Raw genomic sequence first — 22,508 nt, forward strand, 5'->3', positions numbered from 1 at the left:
TAATTTTTTTCTCTGTTTTAGCTCTTCCTGGTTTAGGAAGCAGCACCACATTTGTCTTATAAAAGGAATTTTATAGGACTCTACCTCTTTTCCCCAAAAGTCTATATAGTATTGGAATTAATTGTTCTTTAATGGTTTGGTAGAATTCACTTGTAAATCCATCTGGTCCTGGAGATTTTTTCTTAGGAAGTTCATTGATGGCTTGTTCAATTTCTTTTTTTTTCCTAAAATGGGCCTATTTGAGTATTTTATTTCCTCTTCCATTAATCTCAAACTCTTCCTTCTGACTTTACTGTTTTAGTGTGTGACAAAACATTACCCTCTTAGCAGCTTCATTACAGTCTCCCATCAGGTCCTTCCACCTATACACACACTTTCCTTCAAATATCCTTAATTCCTTTTGAATTTTTACCCATTTTAAAAATTCTAATTTCAAATCCATTGTGCTCTGACAACAAAACACCCGTAAACATTTACCAGATTGCTGTAGTAAGTGTTTAATGAATGTTTATGTGGTTTTATTTAATATGGAAAGGATAGAGCTGTACTCTATTTCTAAGAATCATCCCAACCCAAAATTTTTATTTTAGAATATCAACTCAAAAATTTAGAATTTTATGTTTCATAATTTAGAAATTTAGAAGTCCAACTAAAAAAATAAATTTATTACAAACTTTATTGTAAGAAAAAGGACTTTTTTCCCTTCAAAGACTCCTTTAACTTTTCCTAACTGTCTCCAGAACATGAGTCTTCCAGAAAGGATTGAGTAAGAGGAACTCTCCTACCACTCATTATTGTCTTGACTCCTTCTAATGTAGTCCTGAATGAAGCTGGAAAAAATCACCAAACCACATTGACTGGGTCCACTAAAATTTTGTTTTATAATCTCAAAAGGGCCCTCACTACAGAAAAGTAGTCTTTATATACCTTCATAATTTCCTCACTATCACCAAAACAGCTTTGTGAAAGCTTTTCCTCTTCTCAGATCTCTCATAACTCCTTCTCACCTCACCCTCTCAGTTGAGAACCTATCCTTATATTTCACTAAAATATTTTCACCAAAATTTTAACTAAAAATATTAGATCATTCACTATGAGCTCTCTCTTCTTCCTCTTTATTTCATATCTCTCATGTGCCTTCTAATACAATCTCCTCCTTGACCCCATTTCACATGAAGAATTCATTCTTTTCCTTTCCAAGGCAAACCCTTCTACCTGCACAAGTAACCCCATTCCATCACTTCTTCTCCAGCAGATTGCCCCTTCTTTAGTCCCCATTCTTGTATTTATCTTCAATCTCTCCCTAACTAGTTGCTTCTATACAACCCACAACCATCCCAATAGCTCCATCATTTTCAAAAACAAAACAAAAAACAAAAACAAAAACAAAACATCACTTCTACAGGATGGGCCAAAAGTTTGAAAATTATTTTTTCTTTATTTCCTATAGATGTTTATTTCCTATGTCTAATGTGTATGATGTTATGCTATTTTAAATTTTTTTAAAATTAGAGGAGTTATTTAGTATTGAAACCCCTTCATAACTTTGTGACTTTTGGCCCACACTGTATCTTTCACTGGTAGTTATCACCTCATAGCTCTCCTCTTTTGTGGCCAAAACCCTTGAGAAGAACATCTGCCATAGATGCCTCCTTTCCTTTTATTCTCAACTTTCTACATTCTAGTTTCTGACCTCATTATTCAACCAAAACTACTCTCTCCAAAGTTATGAATGTTTTTAAATCACTAATCCAATGGCCTTTTCTTAGTCCTCATCCTTCTTGACCTCTCTACGATCCTTGTCAATGTCAATCATTTTCTCCAGGTTTTTGTAACATTCCTCTCTATTGGGACTCTTTCTACCTGCCTGTTTCTTCTAAGTCTCCTTTGCTGACTCTTTATTCAGGTTATGAATACTAACTTTGGGTGTCCCCTAGGGCTCTGGCCTGAGCTTGGGCGTTCTTTTCTTCTCCCTCTCTTCTATTTCACTAATTGAGCTCATCAGCTGCTACAGATTCAATTAGTATCTCTATGTTTATGATTCTCTGATATAACTATCCAGCCTAACCTCTCTCCTAACCTCCATACTGGTATTTGCAACTGCCTATTAGCTATCTCAAACTGAATGTTCCACAGAACAGGGCTTCTTAAACTTTTTCCACTTGTAACCCCTTTTCACCTGTAAAAAAAATTTAATAACTATATCTATCTGAAAAATTATATAACAGTATGCTATATGAAAATTATGTTTATATGAAAAATTATAACTTTATAAAAATTATAATTGGGCCATAGGTCCTGCCGTGGTTGCCATTCAAATGTAAGAATATTTTAACTAGCTAGGGCTTAATCTGACTGTTGGGCCTAATCTGCCCGGAAGACTAATCTGTGGATGTTTGACTGGCAGGCTATCTGACTGCTATTAATTTCCTATGTGCCATTTATAAAATTTCCCCCACTGCTCCACCCCCAAAATTGATAAGCAAACAATTAAGAAGCCTCTTAATTAAATAAGCAAAGCAGAATTTATTTACTTATACAAATAAATGTAAGAGATAAGGGTTAAGAAATGCATATTATACAACCTGTCTGCTTTTTTTTTTTTGTCTTTTTTTCTTTGTCAGGGCAATGAGGATTAAGTGACTTGTCCAGGGTCACACAGCTAGTAAGTGTCAAGTGTCTGAGGCCAGATTTGAATTCAGGTCCTCCTAAATCCATGGCCAGTGCTCTATCCACTGTGCCACCTAGCTTCCCCCCACACACACACCTGTCTGCTTTTAATACAATAAGGGCCATTCCTGCCTCTTGCCTTAGGGTATGCTCCAGCTTTCTCCAACTTTCACTCTTTTTCTCCTTCACTCCAGCTTCCCTGCTTCACTTTCACTTCTCAGCTCCTTTCTTCTAACTGCAAGCCCCTTTCACTTTGTTGACCCCCCTTACTGGCTAACTTTCCTCTCAGTACTGCCATGCTGAACCCCTGTGTCACTCTCTCACAGACCTCCTTCTCCTTGCTCTTAGCTTTTTCTCCATCTCCTTAGCGTCCTTGTAGCAGCCCCCTTTCTGTCCCTTCCCCTCTTACTGTCTTCTTAATCTTCTGGCCTCCATGTGTCCTCCCAGTCCTTCAACGTCCCCCCTTCACTGTCTCGCTAGCTCCCTTATATATATGTTCCTTCTCTCCCCTCAAACCTCGTGCTCTCTGCGTCCCCATACACACCAAGCTAATCCGCTGTCCGCACTAGGGCTGTTCCCAACAGGGCTTGAGGGGCCCATGCCACCTGCTGAGCGTCTGGGACCTCCACATGGGCTATGCTAGGGCCTGGCAGGACAAGCCTGGGATCTCCGGGGCAGCTCCCCTCAGGGCGTAGGCAGCTGGCGCTTTTTTTTTCCCACCCCAGCCATCTGACCTGGTGTCCTGAAAAGCCCATGGGGCTTTTTTTGGCTCAGCTGAAGTGGAGGGGGAAGGGCACCTGCCCCTCATACAGGAAAAAAACCCTGAGGGCCTAAGGCTTTTTAATCTTAGCCCAAAGGCAGGGTCCCCAAATCAAAATAAATTTCCACACACCCAAGAAATTTTTATGCAACCCCAAGTATATATGTATATAAAATAGGTATACATAACCTTTTAGTGTTGCCAATTTTTTCATAAACTCCACATGTGACCCTTTATAGGCTCATAATCAACAGTTTAAGAAGCTTTGCCAAAGACATCTTAAACTCAACATGTACAAAACTTAACTTGTTACCTTTCTTCCCAAACTCTCCTCTCATCTGAACTCTCCTCTTACCATCAAATTACTCAGGTATGCAATCTAGGTGTCATCTTTGATTCCTCATTCCTCCCCCACCCATAACCTATGTCACCATCTCCTTTCAATTTGACCCTTGTAACATCTCTTGCATGCAGCCTCTTCTCTCCTCTGAAGCTGCCACCATCCTAATACAAGGCCTGATCACCTCATGTCTCAAATATTGTAATAACCTCCCAGTGGATCTTCTGGCCACAGTTCTCTCTATACTCTAATCCATCTTCCAGTCAACTGTCAAATTTATCTTTTTAAAGCATAGTTCTAACTATGTCACACCCACATCCCACCCCCATTCAGTAAACTCCTGTGAATTTCACCTCAAGGATAAAACATAAAATTTTGTCTTTGGCATTCAAAATCTTTCATAACCTTGTCCCCTTCTATTATCCCATTCTTCTTACACCTAACTTTTCCCTCACTTACATTGTCTACAATCTAGCAACACTCACCTCCTTGATCTTCTCCAACTAAGACATTTCTTTTCCCAATTTCAGGCATTTTTATTTGTTGCCCCCCATGTCTGGAAATCTCTCTCTTTGCCTCTATCTCTTGGCTTCCCTGGTTTCCTTCAAGTCCCAGCTAAAGAGCTTTTCCTGATCCCTCTTTCCTCTATAGATTTTCTCCAATTTATCATATGTGTGTGTGTGTGTATCTTATTTGTATATAGTTGGCTGTATGCTGTCTCTACCATTAAATTGTGAAGTCCTTGAGAGCAGGGATTGTTTTTTGCCATTTCTTTGTATCTTCAGTGCTTAGCATAATGCCTGGCACATATTAAGTAATTAATAAATACTTGTTGATTGACTGTTTACTGACTAATTTTTGCTAACAAATAGCAGCTAGAGCAGGAGTTTAGCTGGGCAGCAGTAAGCTTTGTGTTTCTTTCTCTGATCACAGGTGAACAAACAGCAATCCTGAGATGGATGTTGCTAGCTTTGGAGGCAATGTGGTGAGTTTGAGAAAGCAGCAGCTCATCAGTGTTGGCTGAAGGAGTTGCCTCCTATAGCTACTGCAGTGTGTCTTGAAGATGATCACCAACAGGGGCAAGAGCTTATCTCCTAGTCAGCTAAGGCAAGAGACATGGAACTTGAAGGAAACAGTACAAAACCAAGTGACAGTGTCTATCTGGCAGTCCTAAAAAAATGTTTCATGTTTTGGTGTATTAAGTATCAATCTTCTAATGAGTTAGTTACTATCATTAGAGTTATGTTATTATTCATGTTTAAAATTTTGTTGGTGTGTGCTTGTTATTCTTTTATGGTATTATTGTTATGCCGAGCATTATTTCTGAGGAAATAAATAGCTTTCCTATACTAGTGGGAGAAGGCAACTCTTTTAAATAGTGTTAGTCTAGTTGATGTTAAATTAATCTGAGAAGCATTCAAGTCTTTAAATAGATAACTAGGCTTAGTATAGTAGTGAAAAGCAATAATGATTATCATTAATCACAAATAATAGCTACAATATAGTTAATATTCATGTAGCATTGCAATACTCAGAAACCTACAGAATGCCCCACACTATAACCAAAACACTTCCCTGCTTTTTTGTTTTTGTTTTTGTTTCCAATGGACTGGACTTCAAGGTTAAGGTGGTTGAGAGTTAATGTCTCTGCAAACTTTTGTTGGTATGCCTAAAATGTCCTTTCTCAATGTATGCTGCCAATTATAAAGCTTCAAAATAGCATATTTTGCTTAAAATGGCTAAATGTAACCAAGTAAAAGAAAAAAAATGCTTTTTTTGAAATATATTTCATATGTTGTAAGTAGTGTTTATAGGAACATCAGAGAGGTTTTTTTTTCTATTTTTTGTTTCTTCTCCCTTTTTTTTTTTTTAATATAAAGGACCTAATTTAGAGAGCAGAGACATAAACATAAGAAAAGGGACCAAGCTTCTTAAGGAAATATAGCCCACAGTTCTGTCTGATTGCTCTCTGAGATTCCCATGCTGGTCAATAAAAGCCCTCGTCCAATAAAGCTCATTTTTTTTCCAGCTTAGGACAAGGGAACTGAGAAAGGCAATGCAATTACAGGCTTCATTTCACCTTTTTCTACCTTTCAACTGTTGTGACTCTGCAAAAGCTTTTCTGAGATGATTAATGACAGGTTTGACTCTGGGAGGTATGAGAGAGAATAACTAGAGGTTTGAGACTTTGGGGATGATAGTAAATGATGTGAATATAGAAATTTTCCTCCTGAAGTCAACTTCTGAAAGGCACAACATGATGATTATGGAAATTTTGAAATAGAACAAAGAATGGAAAAGTAAGTTAAAGCTAAAAGAGAATAATTTAATTATTAACCTTTTTACTGAGGAGACTAAAGGCATATCCTGTGTTGAAAACTTTTGAGATTTAGCAGGCTAATTATTTGTGCCCCTGAAATTTTGCTATTTCATAGTTAAGCCAAACTCCACAGTTCTTGATGAGTCATGATAGACTATGTAACTTTCACTTCCTTTAAATTGCATGGACAGTTATGTTGTCTGAGAATTCTAAATGGAATACTAAAATCATTTAATCTCATTCCTGTTATTTATGCATCTCAATTAGAAAATATGAAGATGCCTTGAGAAAATAATAGGAAGAAACATCCCTCAGTATATGTTGACTCTCATTCAACTATTTTTTTTTAAATAATATAATTCAAGTAATCAGTTTGTCCCCTCCCCATATGGTCTGGCTAAAGCACATTTCCTTGGAACATGGTTGGTGCTGAGCTGACCACTTCTAGGAACAAATGTGCTCAGAGTTGAAGGTTGCTGAGATGGCAGCAGAAGAAGGGTTCTACTTCAAAGAAATCTAGCCATAGAACCAGTGAGAGCTTCCCCCTCAAATCTTAAAAGGAGTCACTCCTCCCTCTGGCTCACTTTCTCTTAATATTTGATGAGTTTTTTCAGTCTTTGTGTAGACTCTATTGCACCCTTCACTGAGATTCTGGATGAACTCAAACAATATGTTGGCCTGCCTGAAGATTTAATTCTTAAAATTTAGGAGTTAAGAGTTGTTCAGATAGTACAGAGCTGAGATAAAGTGGAAATGGCTATTCATTGGTACCACAAAAATGCTTCAAATGTTGATGTTTTAAGTATCAACTTCCCAGAAACTGCAGGTTATAATAGGAGTTATGGGTTAACATTTCATTTTTTAAGTTTTTATCCGTATTATTTATGAGTCTTTAGTATTGTTTCTTTAATGTGAAAGAAATCAATAACTGTCTAAACTTTATCTCCCTTGTTCATGGAGTCTTTTTCTAATCTCTCTTTTTTTTTAAGAGATCATAGATATGAACCAAACATAAACTCTGTTTACATGACTCCATGGATTTGTTGAACACAAGTTTGATGCATTAAATTTGTCTCTACTGATTTCATTTTCAGATTATACTCTCTACTCTCAAAATAGTTTTGGTTCATAACTATGTCCATATTTTTTTTCAATGATTGATTCTAGGATATTCACAAAAACTCCATTCTTCCTCACTAACCTATAGAATTCACACTCTGTTATCTTCCCCTACTCAACCCCCTTTTAAAAATTAAGACATTCAGGGGGCAGAGCCAAAATGGCAGAGAATAGCCAGTGAATCCCATGAGCTCTCCTTCTGTTCCCTCAAAAAGAACATTAAATCAAGCCTCTAGATGGATTCTGAAACTACAGAACCTGCAAAGAGACAAAGAGACATAGTCTTCCAACCAGAGATAATTTAGAAGACTTCAGGAAAGGTCGGTCTTACTGGGGCAAAAGGAAGACACAGCCCAGAGGGGGTTTGGGCAAGTGAGCAGGAAGCTGTGAGCCACAGCCAAGCAACTGAGGCCCCTGGATCCTGGCCCAACAAGCTGGTGGCACAGCAAGACAGTGGCAAAACCCACCTGCACCAGCTGACAGGGCAGGTTGCCAGCTGGACAGCCACCCATAGGACAGGCATGACCAGGCCTACCAATCCCAGCATGCAGGTAGCAGGACCAGGGTGGAAGAAATCCACAAGCCATAGAGATCTCCGTGTAGAAAGCCAGTGACATAGCACAAGAAGCTTGAAACAGGGACCCTGGTGCCCCCAGAGCAGACCTCAACTTAAAAAAAAAAAACCTGCAGTATGAGTAAGAAACAAAAAAGAACTCTCACCATTGAAAGCTTCTGTATCAACAGGGAAGAGGCAAACACAAACTCAGATGAGGATAATATTCCCAAATTACCTACATGTGAAGCCTCAAGAGGGAAGATGAATTAGTCTCAAGAACAAAAAGCCTTCTTAGAAGAGCTCAAAAAGGATATTAAAAATCAGTTGAGAGAAATTGGGAGAGAAATGAAAGCAACACAAGAAAATTATGAAAAAAGAATCAGCAGCTTGGAAAAGGAAGCACAAAGATTAACTGAAGAAAACAAAGCCTTAAAATTTTAAATTGGACATTTGTAAGGTAATGAATCAATGAGACACCAGGAATCAGTCAAGCAGAATCAAAAGAATGAAAAAAAAATAGAAGAAAATGTGAAATACCTCATTGCTAAGACAACTGACCTGGAAAACAGATCCAGGAGAGACAATTTGAAAATCATTGGACTGCCTGAAAGCCATGATCAGAAAAAGAGTCTAGACACCATATTCCAGGAAATTATCAAGGAGAACTGCCCTGATATTATAGAATCAGAGGATAAAATCATCAATGAAAGAATCCACCAATCACCTCCTGAAAGAGACACCAAAAGAAAAACTCCAAGGAATATTGTAGCCAAATTCCAGAATTATCATGTGAAGGAGAAAATACTCCAAGCAGCCAGAAAGAAGCAATTTGAATATAATGGAGCCATGGTCAGGATTGCACAAGATGTGGCAACTGCAACATTAAAGGATCACAAGGCTTGGAATATGATATTCCTGAATGCAAAGGAGCTTGGATTGCAGCCAAGAATCTATTACCCAGCAAAACCGATCATTCTCTTTCAGGGGAAAAGATGGACATTCAATGAAATAGGGGACTTTCAAGGTTTCCTGATGTAAAGACCAGAACTGAATGGAAAACTCAATCTTAACATACAAGACTCAAGAGAAGTTTAAAAAGGTAAACAAGGGGGAAAAATTTATTCAATAAGGATAAACTCTTTACATTCCTACATGGGAAAATAATACCTATAACTCTTGAGAAATATATATAGGCAGACAGAAGGATTATACACAGAGGGTATAAATATAAATTGTCTTTGATGTGATGATATAAAGAAAATTGAGGGGTTAAAAAGTAGTTTATGGGGAGAAGAGGAAAGGGGAAGTGGAATGGGGTAAATTACATCACATAAAGAGGTAGGAAAAACTTATTACAATAGAGGGAAATAAGGGAGAGGGGGGAACATTGTTTCAACCTTAGTCTCACTAGATTTTATTGAAAGAGGGAATAACATATATGTTCATTGGGATAAAGAAACAGCATATTCTTTAGGGAAGTAAAAGGGAAAGGGGGAAAGGGGGACTAATAGAAGAGAGGGCAGAAGCAGGGGAGAAAAGGATAAAGAAAAGGGAGGGGGCTGATAAAAGGGAGAGCACATTGGAGGGAGCAGGGGTAAGAAGCAAAACGCTGATAAAGAGGAATAGGGTGAAAGAAAGGAGGAAAGTACAAAGGGGGTAAATAGAATGGAGGGGAATAGACAGCTAGTAATAATAACTGTGAATGTGAATGGGATGAACTCTACCATAAAACAGAAGTAAATGGCAGAGTGGATTAAAAACCAGCATCCTACAATATGCTGTTTACAAGAAACACATTTGAAGCAAAGAGATAGTAGTAGTAGGCCTCCACCAGGCGTGGATAACCATGGATCAGTGCCCTGAAGAGCTACAGGCCACAGTGTGGCTGTGCAGTCCAATGTGGGAGCCACAGCTCCTGAGCAACTTATAACTGGTAACTGCTGCATCCCGTGTTGTATCTACCCCATAATGAGTAGCTAGAGTATCCTCTCCAGGGCACTGGCCTGGGCAAATCAATATGGAAAATAAGCTGTTGCCCATGCAGCATGTTTTCCCTCTCCGCGACATTGGTGGATCCAAAGGAGAGGCAGAGCCAATACAGTTTGGCACCAGTGCCACCACAGGAGTTGCCAGAGGGATGTGATGTCTAACATCCAACTGCCTAAGGGACTCCGACTCCTGATTTTTCCTCAGAGTTAACTCCTGAAGCCTTTCCCATATATGGTGTTATGGCTAAAATTCTAGCTAGTCTGTCTAAAATCTAATAAATTATAAGCTTTAGCAATAAATAAATTATAAGCTTTAGCAAGAGTTAGACTTTTAAGCATTTATTAAGGAAAATAAGAATTTGGTAAAGAGAGAAAGGCCTACATTCATCTATCTATTAAAGGGAAAGCACATTTCTAGCTCCACTCTCCACCAGAGTCCAAAGGAAAGAGAGACAGACAGAGCGCCCGGCTCCCCCTTTCTCCTCCCACCAGCAAACGTCACTTCCTGATGACAAAGAAAAGACGCATGGTCTTGCCCTCAAAGACCTTTCTTTCATGACGGAGCTTTTCTGCAGTAAGTCCCCAGCAGGTGGCGTCATTCCAGTCGTTACAATGGGTATAGCCACAAGGCAGCAAAGGTTGAAAATCAGGGTTCCTTCCCCTAGGCGGATTGCCTGCCAAGGCTAACGAGCCCCACCTGCCTGAAGCGACTGGTTTTTAAGGTGCCAGTGACTTGCCTTTACCCCTTCTCCTGTTAGTGGAAACAGTTCCACCATGAGAAGGCCAAGAGTTGGGCTTTGGTTGTCAGAGGCTATTTGAGACGCATGCCATTGGAGCATTTTATAAAGAGTGGGAGCTTATCCCCACTCCCACCCCGGCATGACAAACCTTTTGGAACCAAGCGAATGATTAGAGGTCCTGGGCCGAAGCAGAGAGATACATACAGAGTAAAGGTAAAAGGCTGGAGCAGAATATATTATGCTTCGACTAAAGTAAAAAAAGCAGGGGTAGCAATCTTTATCTCAAACAAAGCAAAGGCAAAAATAGATCTAATTAAAAGAGATAAGGAAACTATATCTTGCTAAAAGGTACTATAGATAATATTAAACATGTATGTGCCAAGTGGTGTAGCATCCAAATACTTAGAGGAGAAGTTAAATGATTTACAAGAGGAAATAAACAGTAATACTATACTAGTGGGAGATCTGAATCTTCCCCTCTCAGAATAAGATAAATCTAGCCACAAAATAAATAAAAAAGAAGTGAACAAGGTGAATAGAATACTAGAAAAGTTAGACATGATATATGTCTGGAGAAAACTGAATGGGGATAGAAAGGAATATACCTTTTTCTCAGCAATACTTGGCACATTTTCAAAAATTGACCAAGTCTTAGGGCACAAAAACATCATAGTCATATGGAGAAAGGCAGAAATAGTAAATGAATCCTTCTCAGATCGTGATGCAATAAAAATTACATGTAATAAAGAGCCAGGGAAAGGTAGACTGAAAATCAATTGGAAACTAAATAATTTCATTCTAAAGAATGAGTGGGTCAAACAACAAATCTTAGAAACAATCAATAATTTTATCCAAGAGAATGACAATAATGAGACAACATACCAAAATTTATGGGATACAGCCAAAGCAGTGCTTAGGGGAAATTTTATAGTTCTAACTGCTTACATGAATAAAAAAGAGAAAGAGGAGATCAATGAATTGGGCATACAACTTAAAAATCTAGAAAAATAACATATTAGAAATCCCCAATTGAATACTAAATTAGAAATCCTGAAAATTAAAGGAGAAATTAATAAAATTGAAAGCAAGAAAACTATAGAATTAATCCATAAAACTAAGAGCTGGGTTTGATGGTTGATGTAAAAAAAAAGAAAGAAAACCATATTACCAGTATCAAAAATGAAAGCGATGATTCTACCACCAATGAAGTGGAAATTAAAGCAATAAATAGGAAATATTTTGCCCAACTGCATGACAATAAATTTGACAATCTAAATGAAATGGATAAATATTTAGAAAAATACAAACTCCCTAGGTTTGTATAAAATGCGCCAAGTGGTATAGCATCCAAAAATCCTTAAATAAGCCCATTAGAAAAAGAAATTGAACAAGCCATTAATGAACTCCCTAAGAAAAAATCCCCAGGGCCAGTTGGAATTACATGTGAATTCTACCAAACATTTAAAGAACAACTAATTCCAATATTATACAAATTATTTGGAAAAATAGGTGAAGAAAGAATTCTACCAAATTTGTTTTATGACACAAATATGGTGGTGATACCAATACCAGGCAGAGCAAAAACAGAGAAAGAAAATTATAGACCAATTTCCCTAATGAATATTGATGCAAAAATCTTAAGATATTAGCAAGGAAATTTCAGTAAATGATGACCCGGGCTAATATACTATGACCAGGTGGGATTTATACCTGGAATGCAGGGCTGGTTCAACATTAGGAAAACTATTAACATAATCAACCACATCAATAAGGAATCTAACCAAAATCATATGATTATCTCAATAGATGCAGAGAAAGCTTTTGACAAAATACCACACCCATTCCTAATAAAAACACTAGAGAGTTTAGGAATAAGTGAAGCTTTCCTTAAAATAATAAACAGTATCTACCTAAAACTGTCAGCAAGCATTATATATAATGGAGATAAGTTAGAGGCCTTCCCAATAAGATCAGGGGTGAAACAGGGATGTCCATTATCACCTCTATTATTTAATATTGTACTAGAAATGTTAGCTTTAGCAATCAGAGAAGAAAAAGGAATGAAAGGAATTAGAATAGGCAAGGAGGAAACAAAACTATCACTCTTTGCAGATGATATGATGGTATACTTAAAGAATCCTAGAGAATCAACTCAAAAATTACTTGAAACAATTAACAACTTTAGCAAAGTAGCAGGATATAAAATAAATCCACTTAAATCATCAGCATTTCTATACATGACCAACAAAGTCCAGCAGCAAGAGATAGAAAGAGAAATTTCATTTAAAGTAACAGTAGATAATATAAAATACTTGGGAGTCTACTTGCCAAGACAAACCCAGGAACTCTACGAACACAATTACAAAACACTTTTCACACAAATCAAATCAGATCTAAATAATTGGAAAGATATCAATTGCTCATGGATAAGCAGAGCTAATATAGTAAAAATGACAATCTTACTTAAATTAACTTACTTATTCAGTGCCATACCAATCAGACTCCCTGAAAATTATTTTATAGAGCTAAAAAAAAATAAAATTCATCTGGAAAAACAAAAAGTTAAGAATATCAAGGGAAATAATGAAAAAAAATACACAGGAAGGTGGTTTAGCTGTACCAAATCTGAAGCTCTACTATAAATCAGCAGTCATCAAAACTATCTGGTACTGGCTAAGAAATAGAGTGGAGGATCAATGGAATAGGGTAGGCACAGGAGACACAGTAGTAAATGACATTAGTAATGTACTGTTTGATAAACCTAAAGATTCCAGCTTCTGGAATTCAGTATTTGACAAAAACTGCTGGGAAAACTAGGAGATAGTATGACAGAAACTGGGCATAGACCAACATCTGACACCTTATACTAAAATAAGGTCAAAATAGGTACATAATTTAGACATAAGAGATAATACCATAGGTAAATTAGGAGAAGAAGGAATAGTCTACCTTTCAGATCTTTGGAAGGGAGAGCAGTTTATGACCAAACAGGAAATACAGAATATTATGAAATGCAAAATGGATGATTTTGATTACATTAAATTTAAAATTTTTGTACAAACAGAAGCAATGCATCCAAAATTAGAAGGGAGACAGAAAACTGGGAAATAATTTTTATAGCCAGTACTTCTGATAAAGACTTCATTTCTAAAATATATCGGGAACTAAATCAAATTTATAAGAATCCAAGTCATTCCCCAATTGAGAAATGGTCAAAGGATATGAACAGGCAGTTTTCTGATGAAGAAATCAAAGCTATCTATTCCCATATGAAAAAATGCTCTAAATCACTATTGATTAGAGAGATGCAAATTAAAACCACTCTGAGGTACCACCTGACACCTATCAGATTGGCTAATATGACAAAAAAGGAAAACAATAAATGTTGGAGAAACTGTGGAAAAATTGGAACACTAATGCATTGTTGATGGAGCTGTGAACTGATATAACCATTCTGGAGAGCAATTTGGAATTATGTCCAAAGGGCTATAAGGATGTGCATACCCTTTGGCACAGCAATACCACTTTGGGGTCTTTTTTCCCAAAGAGATCATGGAAAACGGAAAAAGACCCACAAGTACAAAAATATTTATAGCTGCTCTTTTTGTGGTAACAAGGAATTGGAAATTAAGGGGATGCCCATCAATTGGGGAATGGCTGAACAAATTGTGGTATATTAATGTAATGGCATACTATTGTGCTCTAAGAAACAATGAGCAGGAGGAATTCAGAGAAACCTGGAAGGACTTGCATGAACTGATGATGAGTGAGGTGAGCAGAACCAGGAGAACATTGTACACAGTATCATCAACATTATGTGTTGATCAACTGTGATAGACTAGATTCTTCTCACCAATCCAACGGTACAAGAAAGTTCCAAAGGACTCATGATGGAAAAGGGTATCTGAATCCAGAAAAAAAAAAAAAAGGAACTGTGGAATATGGACACTTGATGAGACCATACAATTTCTTTTGGTTTTTGGTGCTGTTGTTTTTCTTTATTGATTTTCTTTATTTTATCTTTTTGCTTTGATTCTTCTCATATAACATGACTAATGTAGAAATATGTTTAATGTTATTATATATTATATTATATATATTATATATATATATATTTATATATAAAACCTATATCAGATTACCTGCTGTCTAGGAGAGAGGGGAGGGAGGGGAGGGAGGGAGAAAAATTGGAAATTGGAAATCTTATCTAAACAAATGTTGAAAACTAAAATTAATTAATTAATAATTTTTTTAAAAAATTAAGACATTTGTTCACCTCCAGTCCCATGGTAACTCTCCCATTTTTTTACAATCTTTTAAATATAATCAAGACCCAAGGACCAACTGGATCAACCGAGTAAATCATTTCTTGCCCAAAGTATTGTAACAGCCTTCTAATTGGTCTAATTGGTCTCAAGTCTTTCACTGCTCAAATCCATCACACATACTGCTGCCAAAGTAATTTTCCTTAATCATAGATCTTACCATTTAACTCCTCTATTCACTAATTTCAGGGGTTTCCTAGTGCCACTAGTATAAAATATAAAATCCTCTGTTTAGTTTTTAAAGCCCTTCAGAGTCTGGGCTAAACCTGTTTCTAGCCTGATTAGGCATGACTTTCTCTCCTATTGCATGAAATGCAGGTAAATTGTCCTTTTCTCCATTTGTCATGTTCCAGAGCCCCTCTATTCCTTTAAACATAGCTGTCACCATATTTTGCATTAATTCAATCCTGATCCTCCAACTCCTAGCACCTTCCCTTTGGGCATAATTCCAAATTCTTCTTGAGAATGGTTGGATCTTTTCACAACTCCAAAAACAGTGTTTTAATGTCCCAGCTTTCCCACTTCCCCTCCAACATCCAATATTTTATTATTTTTGTTATATTTGCCACTCTGATAGGAGTGAGGCTATACCTCAGTGTTGTTTTAATTTGCATTTCCCTGATCAATAGTTATCTAGAGCATTTTCATATGATTATAGATAGTTTTGATTTATTTGTCTGAAAACTGCCTGTTCATATCCTTTATCAATTGACTTGTGTTTTTATAAAACTAAGCTATCTCTATATTTGAGAAATGAGGACTTTATCAGAGGTATTTGTTTTAAAAATTCTTTTCCAGTTTTCTGCTTCCCTTGTTATCTTGGTTATATTAGTTTTGTTTGTGCAAAAGCTTTTTAATTTTACATAATCAAAATGATAAAAATATGGAATGCTTCATGGATTTGCATGTCATCTTCGTGAAAGGGCCATTCTAATCTTCTAGGTATCAGTCCAATTTTAGTAGATGTGCTGCTGAAGTGAGTACAGCCCTTTGATTTCTAAGTCTTAGCCACCGCAAAAAGAGCTGCTATAAATATTTTATACAAATAGGTTTTTTTCTCTTTTGGGGGATTTTTTTGAGATATAAACCTAGCGGTGGTTTTGGTGGATCAAAGTATGTACAGTTTTATAGCACTTTGGGCATAATTCCAAATTGCTTTCCAGTTCATCCCAGTTTTCCCACATCCCCTCCATTCTGATAGGTGTGACTTGCTATAATTTGCATTTCATTGATCAATAGTAATTTAGAGCATTTTTCCTAAGAATATAGATAGCTTTGATTTCTTTGTGTGAAAACCTTCTGTCCATATCCTTTGACCATTTATAAATTGAGGAATTATTTGCATTTTTATTAATTTGACTCAGTTCTCTATATATTTAAGAAATCAGTCCTTTATCAGGGATTCTTGTAAAAATTCTTTCCCAGTTTTCTGCTTTCTTCAGAATTTTGGTTGCATTGCTTTTGTTTTTGTAAAAGCTTTTTATTTTATGTAATCAAAATTATCTATTTTACATTTTGTAAAACTCTCTTCTTTGGTTCTAAATTCTTCCCCTATTAATACATCTGAGAGATAAACTATTCCATGCTCTCTTAATTGTGTTTTGGTATCACCCTTTATGTGTAAATCATGTATACATTTTTACTTTATTTTAGTAGACAGCATGAGATGTTGTTCTGTACCTAGTTTCTGCCATAATGTTTTCTAGTTTTCCCAGAAGTTTGCGGTTTAAGCATATGCTGGATTACTATGGTCATTTATTAGAATGTAATTTGTACCTATTCTATTCCACTGATACAACACTCTATTTCTTAGCCAATAACAGATTGTTTTGATAATTACCACTTTATAATACAGTTTGAGATCTAGTACTGCTAGACCACCTTTTGCATTATTTTTTCATCGATTCCACTGATATCCTTGAGCTTTTAATTTTGATTCTTACAATACTATAACTGTAAATTTTCTTTTTTATTTATTATACTTTTTGTTTTTTATTTAGAATTTTTATTTTTCAAAATTACATGTAAAAACAAATTTTTACATCATTTTTTAAAAGTTTGTGTTGCAAATTCTCTTCTTCTCTCCTTCCCCCCTCCCAAGAACTCAAGCAATTCAATATAAGTTTATACATGAGTAGTCATGCAAAATAGTTCCACATTAGCCAGGTTGTGAAAGAAAATAGACAAAAACAAAACTTCAGATAAAGGAACTAACAAAAAAGTTATGCTTCAATCTGTATTCGGTTACCATCAGTTCTTTTTCTGTAGATTAATTGCATTTTTCATAAGTCCTTCAAAGTTGTCTTGGATCATTGTCTTGATGAAAATAACCAAGTCCTTTAAAGTAGATCATCTTATAACAATGCTGTTATTTTGTATACACTATATTTCATATATTTTTATACAATTAGGAAACATTTATGTTCAGGGAAAATTTGGACATTTAGCACAAAGATATATCTGTATGTGCGTGTGTGTGTGTGTATGTGTACACACACATAAATAACAAGACACATTTCCCTATTCTTATGAAACTTTCCATTCAGTGTGGGGGCTATTATACATAAAAATAACTATAATGCAAAAAACAACATAATTAGAATGCGTTGAGGACAGGGACTTTATTCGTTTTCTTTTCTTTTATCTTTTTTTTTCTTTTTTTGGTATCTCTACCTAGTACAGCACCTTGAAAATAGAATTTTTTAATAACTTTCCTAAATAATTTATTTTTGGTGAGGCAATTGGGGTTAAGTGACTTGCCCATGGTCACACAGCTAGTGTCAAGTGTCTGAGGCCGGATTTGAACTCAGGTCCCCCTGAATCCAGGGCCGGTGCTCTATCCACTGCACCACCTAGCTGCCCCTACTTCTTTAGAACTTATATAGGATTTTGATAACTTCTCTTTTAAATTTTATTTCAACTATGTGCATGGCATAGTTCTAGGTGCTGGGCAAATGGTAAATACATTGTGGAGTGGTGGGAAAAGTGTAATATTTGTAATCAAAGGAATTGGGTTACAATCCCAGATGTACTGTTCATTACCTGGGCAAGTCACTTAAACTCTCGGGATTTCAGTTTCTTTAGTTATACAATGAGTACGTTGGCCAGGATGATTTACATGTTTTCTTCCAGCTCTAATTGCTATAATAAATCTAACAAAATGCTAAAAAGATTATAATCCAGTTGGGAGAAAAATTCATCCATAAACAGACATCATTAGTCAGACACTAAGCCCTGGAGATATGAAGAAAAGAGCAAAAGTATCCTTCTCTTAAGAATTTTTAAATTTAATGGAGGATACAACATGTTTTCTTGTTGCCATATATAGAGAATATATATAAAATAAATGCAAGGTAGCTGGCATTAGGTAGCACTATCAGCTGACTGGGTGGAATTCAAGAAAGGCTTTTTGGAGAAGAGGACATGAGCTGAGTCATGAAGGAAATAGACTGAAATGAGGTGAACATATACTCTATGCATGGGAAATGACCAGTGCAAAAGCATGAAGAGAGAAGATGGAACTTCATATTTACAAGCCAATATGGCTTGTAAATTGATTGGATGGGAGTAATCTGTGCAAAAACTAGAACGGTAAGACAGACTAGGTTTTAATTTTCTAATTGGTAACAATGAGCCTTTAGAATTTATGGAGCAGGGAGCACCTAGGTGGTCCAGTGGATAAAGCACTAACCAAGGATTCAGAAGAACCTGAGTTCAATTCCGACCTCAGACGCTTGACACTTACTAGCTGTGTGACCCTGGGCTAGTCACTGAACCCTCATTGCCCCCCCACCCCACCCCCAAAAAAAGAATTTATGGAGTTGAGAGGAGGAGAGAGTGGCTATGTGTGTGTATATATATGTATATGTGTGTATAAAGCTAAATAAAAATGCAATGTCACAAGACAGTATATTTGTGTCATGTACTTTATACAGAAAAGATATTCTAAGAGTTTAAAAAACTCATTTGAGACTAGAATTTGCTAAGGAACAGCTTCATGAAAGAGATGAGACTAGGTCTTGAGGATCGTGTGGAGTTATCATTATAAATATGTTCCCCTTCCCCTTGCCAAGACCCCTTCACTTTTCATGAACTTAACAAAGAAAAAATGTTATCATTACACAAGTACACTCTCACAAGAGTCAGACATACCAATGAGTGTTTTGGTGGAGGTAGAAAATTGATGTAGAGGACATAAGGGTTTATGAGAACTCACAGGAGGAATCTTTAAAACTACCCTTCTGTAAATTAATATAAGCAAAGCTGGTCATAACATCTGAGAATCAGAAATTATATCTTAGCATAATAAAATAAAAACAATGGAAACTTCAAAGCAATGAAAATAGTTAAAACAACCCCTAAAATCAAGTGAATAATTCCCTCTCCCCAGTATGATTCTTCAATAAGTAGTGTTGGCAGGCTATAAACAAGTTCTCCAACTTATTGATGAGCTTTCATAATGATTTTTCATCTGTCTTGCTCTACCATTTCTGGGTTATAGGCTCATCAATAACTCATTTAATAAATGATGTATCTATGTCAGTCTACTTGGTAGTTGACAATGTCTCTACATAAGATCTGTAACATAAATTTACAGCATACATTCCGAATTCTTACTTTATAAATGCTATTTCAATATTGTAAGTACTATTCTTGATGTACAAGTGTTTCTAAAGTATGAAGATAGAGTTGAAAAAGAGCATGAAAAAATTGAAGTGAATTTTCCAAATACAATGTATTTCTATTTTAAAATAGCAACCCCCCCCTCCAAATACTAAATGGAACTCACACACATGACTGTATATTAATTGCATGTATTAAATACCTGGATATGGAAATGTGAAAAAATAATTTCATGGATTTTAATTTTTTAATTCATATATTTTGAAATATATTCCTAGAACAGTGGAATGTGGTAGGTACTTCAATATTTGCTTAGTAGAATTTGTTGAGTTGAATAATGTCCACATATATTGTACTGGCAACATTTGCTTGTATTTAAGAAAAAAGGACAGTTAAATGTTATTTAAATGTTTAAATTTATTTTGTGAAACATTTTTTTTAAATCACTGGAGGCTAAAAGCATACAGATAAATCAGTTAGCCAGAACTTATTCAGTTTATGATAGCCTTATACTTATTAATTCCCCTAGGTCTAAAGAACTTGGTTAAAAGTTAATTTGCACTGGTGCTATATGATAATCACATATTTCTTTCTGGAAGGCATAAACTGAAGATTATTTGTCATATGTTCTTGAGCACCAAGAGGCCCAATGATTTTAGAAGGAATCTTCTATGCATAAAATATGTACTAAAAGTGAGTCAATGGCTAGCTTTCAAAAAATATTTGATATTATAATAATGAAGAGCAGAGGGCAAGGGAAAAGGCCAAAAGCTTGTGCTCATCTTTATAGGAAAACATTCTTTCTCCTTTAAATTAAATTATGCCATTCTATGCATGATATATATTCATTGAAATGATGCCCTCTGGACAGAAGAATGTGCTGAAATCATCTTCTAACCAAGAATAGCTTGGAAGGTCAGAAGGAGGGAGCTGCTGTGCTGACACGAGAGTCAAGTTCAACCCCACAGTCACCCTAACACAGATCCAGTCCCAGGAAGGCCTCACCAGAGAAGGAGACCCCCAGAGCCTCTGAATCAGCTGAAGCGCCAGTGTCATCTGGAACTGAGCTCACAGTCTGGTGAGAGGGCTGAGACCTGGGCAGGGGGGAGACTACAGGGGTCTATGCTGGTGCTGAGGCAGAACTTGGATTTTTCACCCCTGCTGGGAACCAGGAGGCAGGCTTGAGTAGCAGTGGCCCAGGTGGGGGAGGGGCACAGGCTCATCAGAGCTAACAACCACAACACACAAAGCTGGTTGATTAGCAAGTTGGTCTGGGGTCATCTAGGACCAGGGAACAGGCCAGGCAAGTGAAGAACCTGATCCTTCTTAAATCATACCACCTGGGACTTCTTAAGCTTGGGATACTGCAGCCTGGAAACAGTGCCCCACTTTAAGGAGCTAAAAGTCAAGCAAAAGAAAGGCAAGATGAGCAGACAGAAAAAAGGTGAGAAAGTTTCTTCAGTAACAAGGAAGGTGCACCCTCAGAGGAAGATGTCAACATCAGGGCCCCTATATCTAAAGCTTCCAAGAAAAATATAAATTAGTCTCAGGCCATAGAGGTGCTCAAAAATGACTTTGAAGATAAAGTTAGAGAGGTAGAGGAAAAACTGGAAAGAAAAATGAGGGGGATGCAGGAAAGACATGGGAAAAGAGTCAACAGCTTGAAAAGCCAAATGGAAAAGCTCTCTGATGAAAATAATTGCCTAAGAATGAGGATTGAACAAAGGGAAGGCAGTGACTTTATGAGAAACCAAGACACAATAAAGCAAATCCAAATAAATAAAAAAATAGAAGGAAATGTGAAATATCTTCTGGGAAAAACTGACCTAGAAAATAGATCTAGGAGAGATCATTTGAAAATTATTGGTCTACCTGAAAACCATGATCAAGGAAAGAGCTTAGACATCATCTTCCAAGATATTCTCAGGGAAAATAGAAATTGAAAGAATCCACCAATCACCTCAAGAAAGAGATCCCAAAAGGAAAACTCCTAGGAGTATTATAGCCAAATTCCAGAGCTCTCAGGTCAAGGAGAAAATATTGCAAGCTGCCAAAAAGAAAGAATTCAAGTACTGTGGAGCCCCAGTCAGGATAGCACAGGATCTAGCAGCTTGTACATTAAAGGACTGGAGGGCATGGAATATGATATTCCAGAGGGCAAAGGAAATAGGATTACAACCAAGAATCTCCTACCCAGCAAAACTCATCATAATCTTTCAGCGGAAAAAATAAGTGGGACTTTAATGAAAAAGAAGACTTTCAGATATTTGTGATGAAAAGACCTGAACTGAATGGCAAATTTGACTTTCAAATACAAGATCCTAGAGAACTATAAAAAATTGGAGTTAGGGGACATACCTGGGGTTGTACAGTGGGTGACTGTCTTGTGTCTGAGGCTGGGTTTTGGCTGGGATCCCCCTGGGTCCAGGGGTGGTGCTTTGTCCACTGTGTCACCTAGCTGCCCCATGATGACATCCTTATGGTTAAATTGAGGGGTGAGGGAAATGCACTGGGGGAGGGAGAAGGGCAGAGGTGAAATCCTACATGAAAGAAACAGGAAAAGGCTTATGGAGTAGGGGAAGAGATGGAAGAGGAGCAGGGCAATAAATGAATTTTACACTCATCAGAAAAGGCTCAAAGACCTTAAACTCATCAGAGTTGGCTCAAGGAGGGACTAACAGACACACACACACCCAACTGGATATAGTAATCTATTTAATCTGGGCAGTAAATGAGCCTAACACTCATCAGAATTGGCTCAAAGACCTCAATCTCATTAGAATTGGCTCAAGGAAGGAATAATGTATACACTCAATTGGGTGGAGTAATCTCTCTAACCCTGCAGGAAAATAGGAGGTGGGGGGGATAAAGAGAGAGGGGCAAAAAAAAGGAAGGGCAGAGTTGGGGAGGGGACAGACAGAAGCAAATCCCTTTTGAAGAGTGATAGGATGAAAGAAGATGGATAATAGAATAAATATCATGGGGAAGGGAATAGGATGGAAGGGAAACAGTTAACAATAGTAATCATGAAAAAGATAAAATGGGGAAAATTGTACAAAAAATATTT

The 22,508-nt window shown here is 36.8% G+C and overlaps 1 non-coding gene across 1 annotated transcript; it reads right to left on the minus strand.

The window, feature by feature from the left end:
• Positions 1–15,695: 15,695 nt before the first annotated feature.
• Positions 15,696–15,802, minus strand: LOC122752266. Its single transcript, XR_006356043.1, has one exon. It is a non-coding gene; the product is annotated as a U6 spliceosomal RNA (small nuclear RNA).
• Between the last annotated feature and the right edge of the window lie 6,706 nt (positions 15,803–22,508).

Source organism: Dromiciops gliroides, chromosome 3 (genome assembly GCF_019393635.1).
Source record: "Dromiciops gliroides isolate mDroGli1 chromosome 3, mDroGli1.pri, whole genome shotgun sequence".
NCBI classification, from domain to species: domain Eukaryota; kingdom Metazoa; phylum Chordata; class Mammalia; order Microbiotheria; family Microbiotheriidae; genus Dromiciops; species Dromiciops gliroides.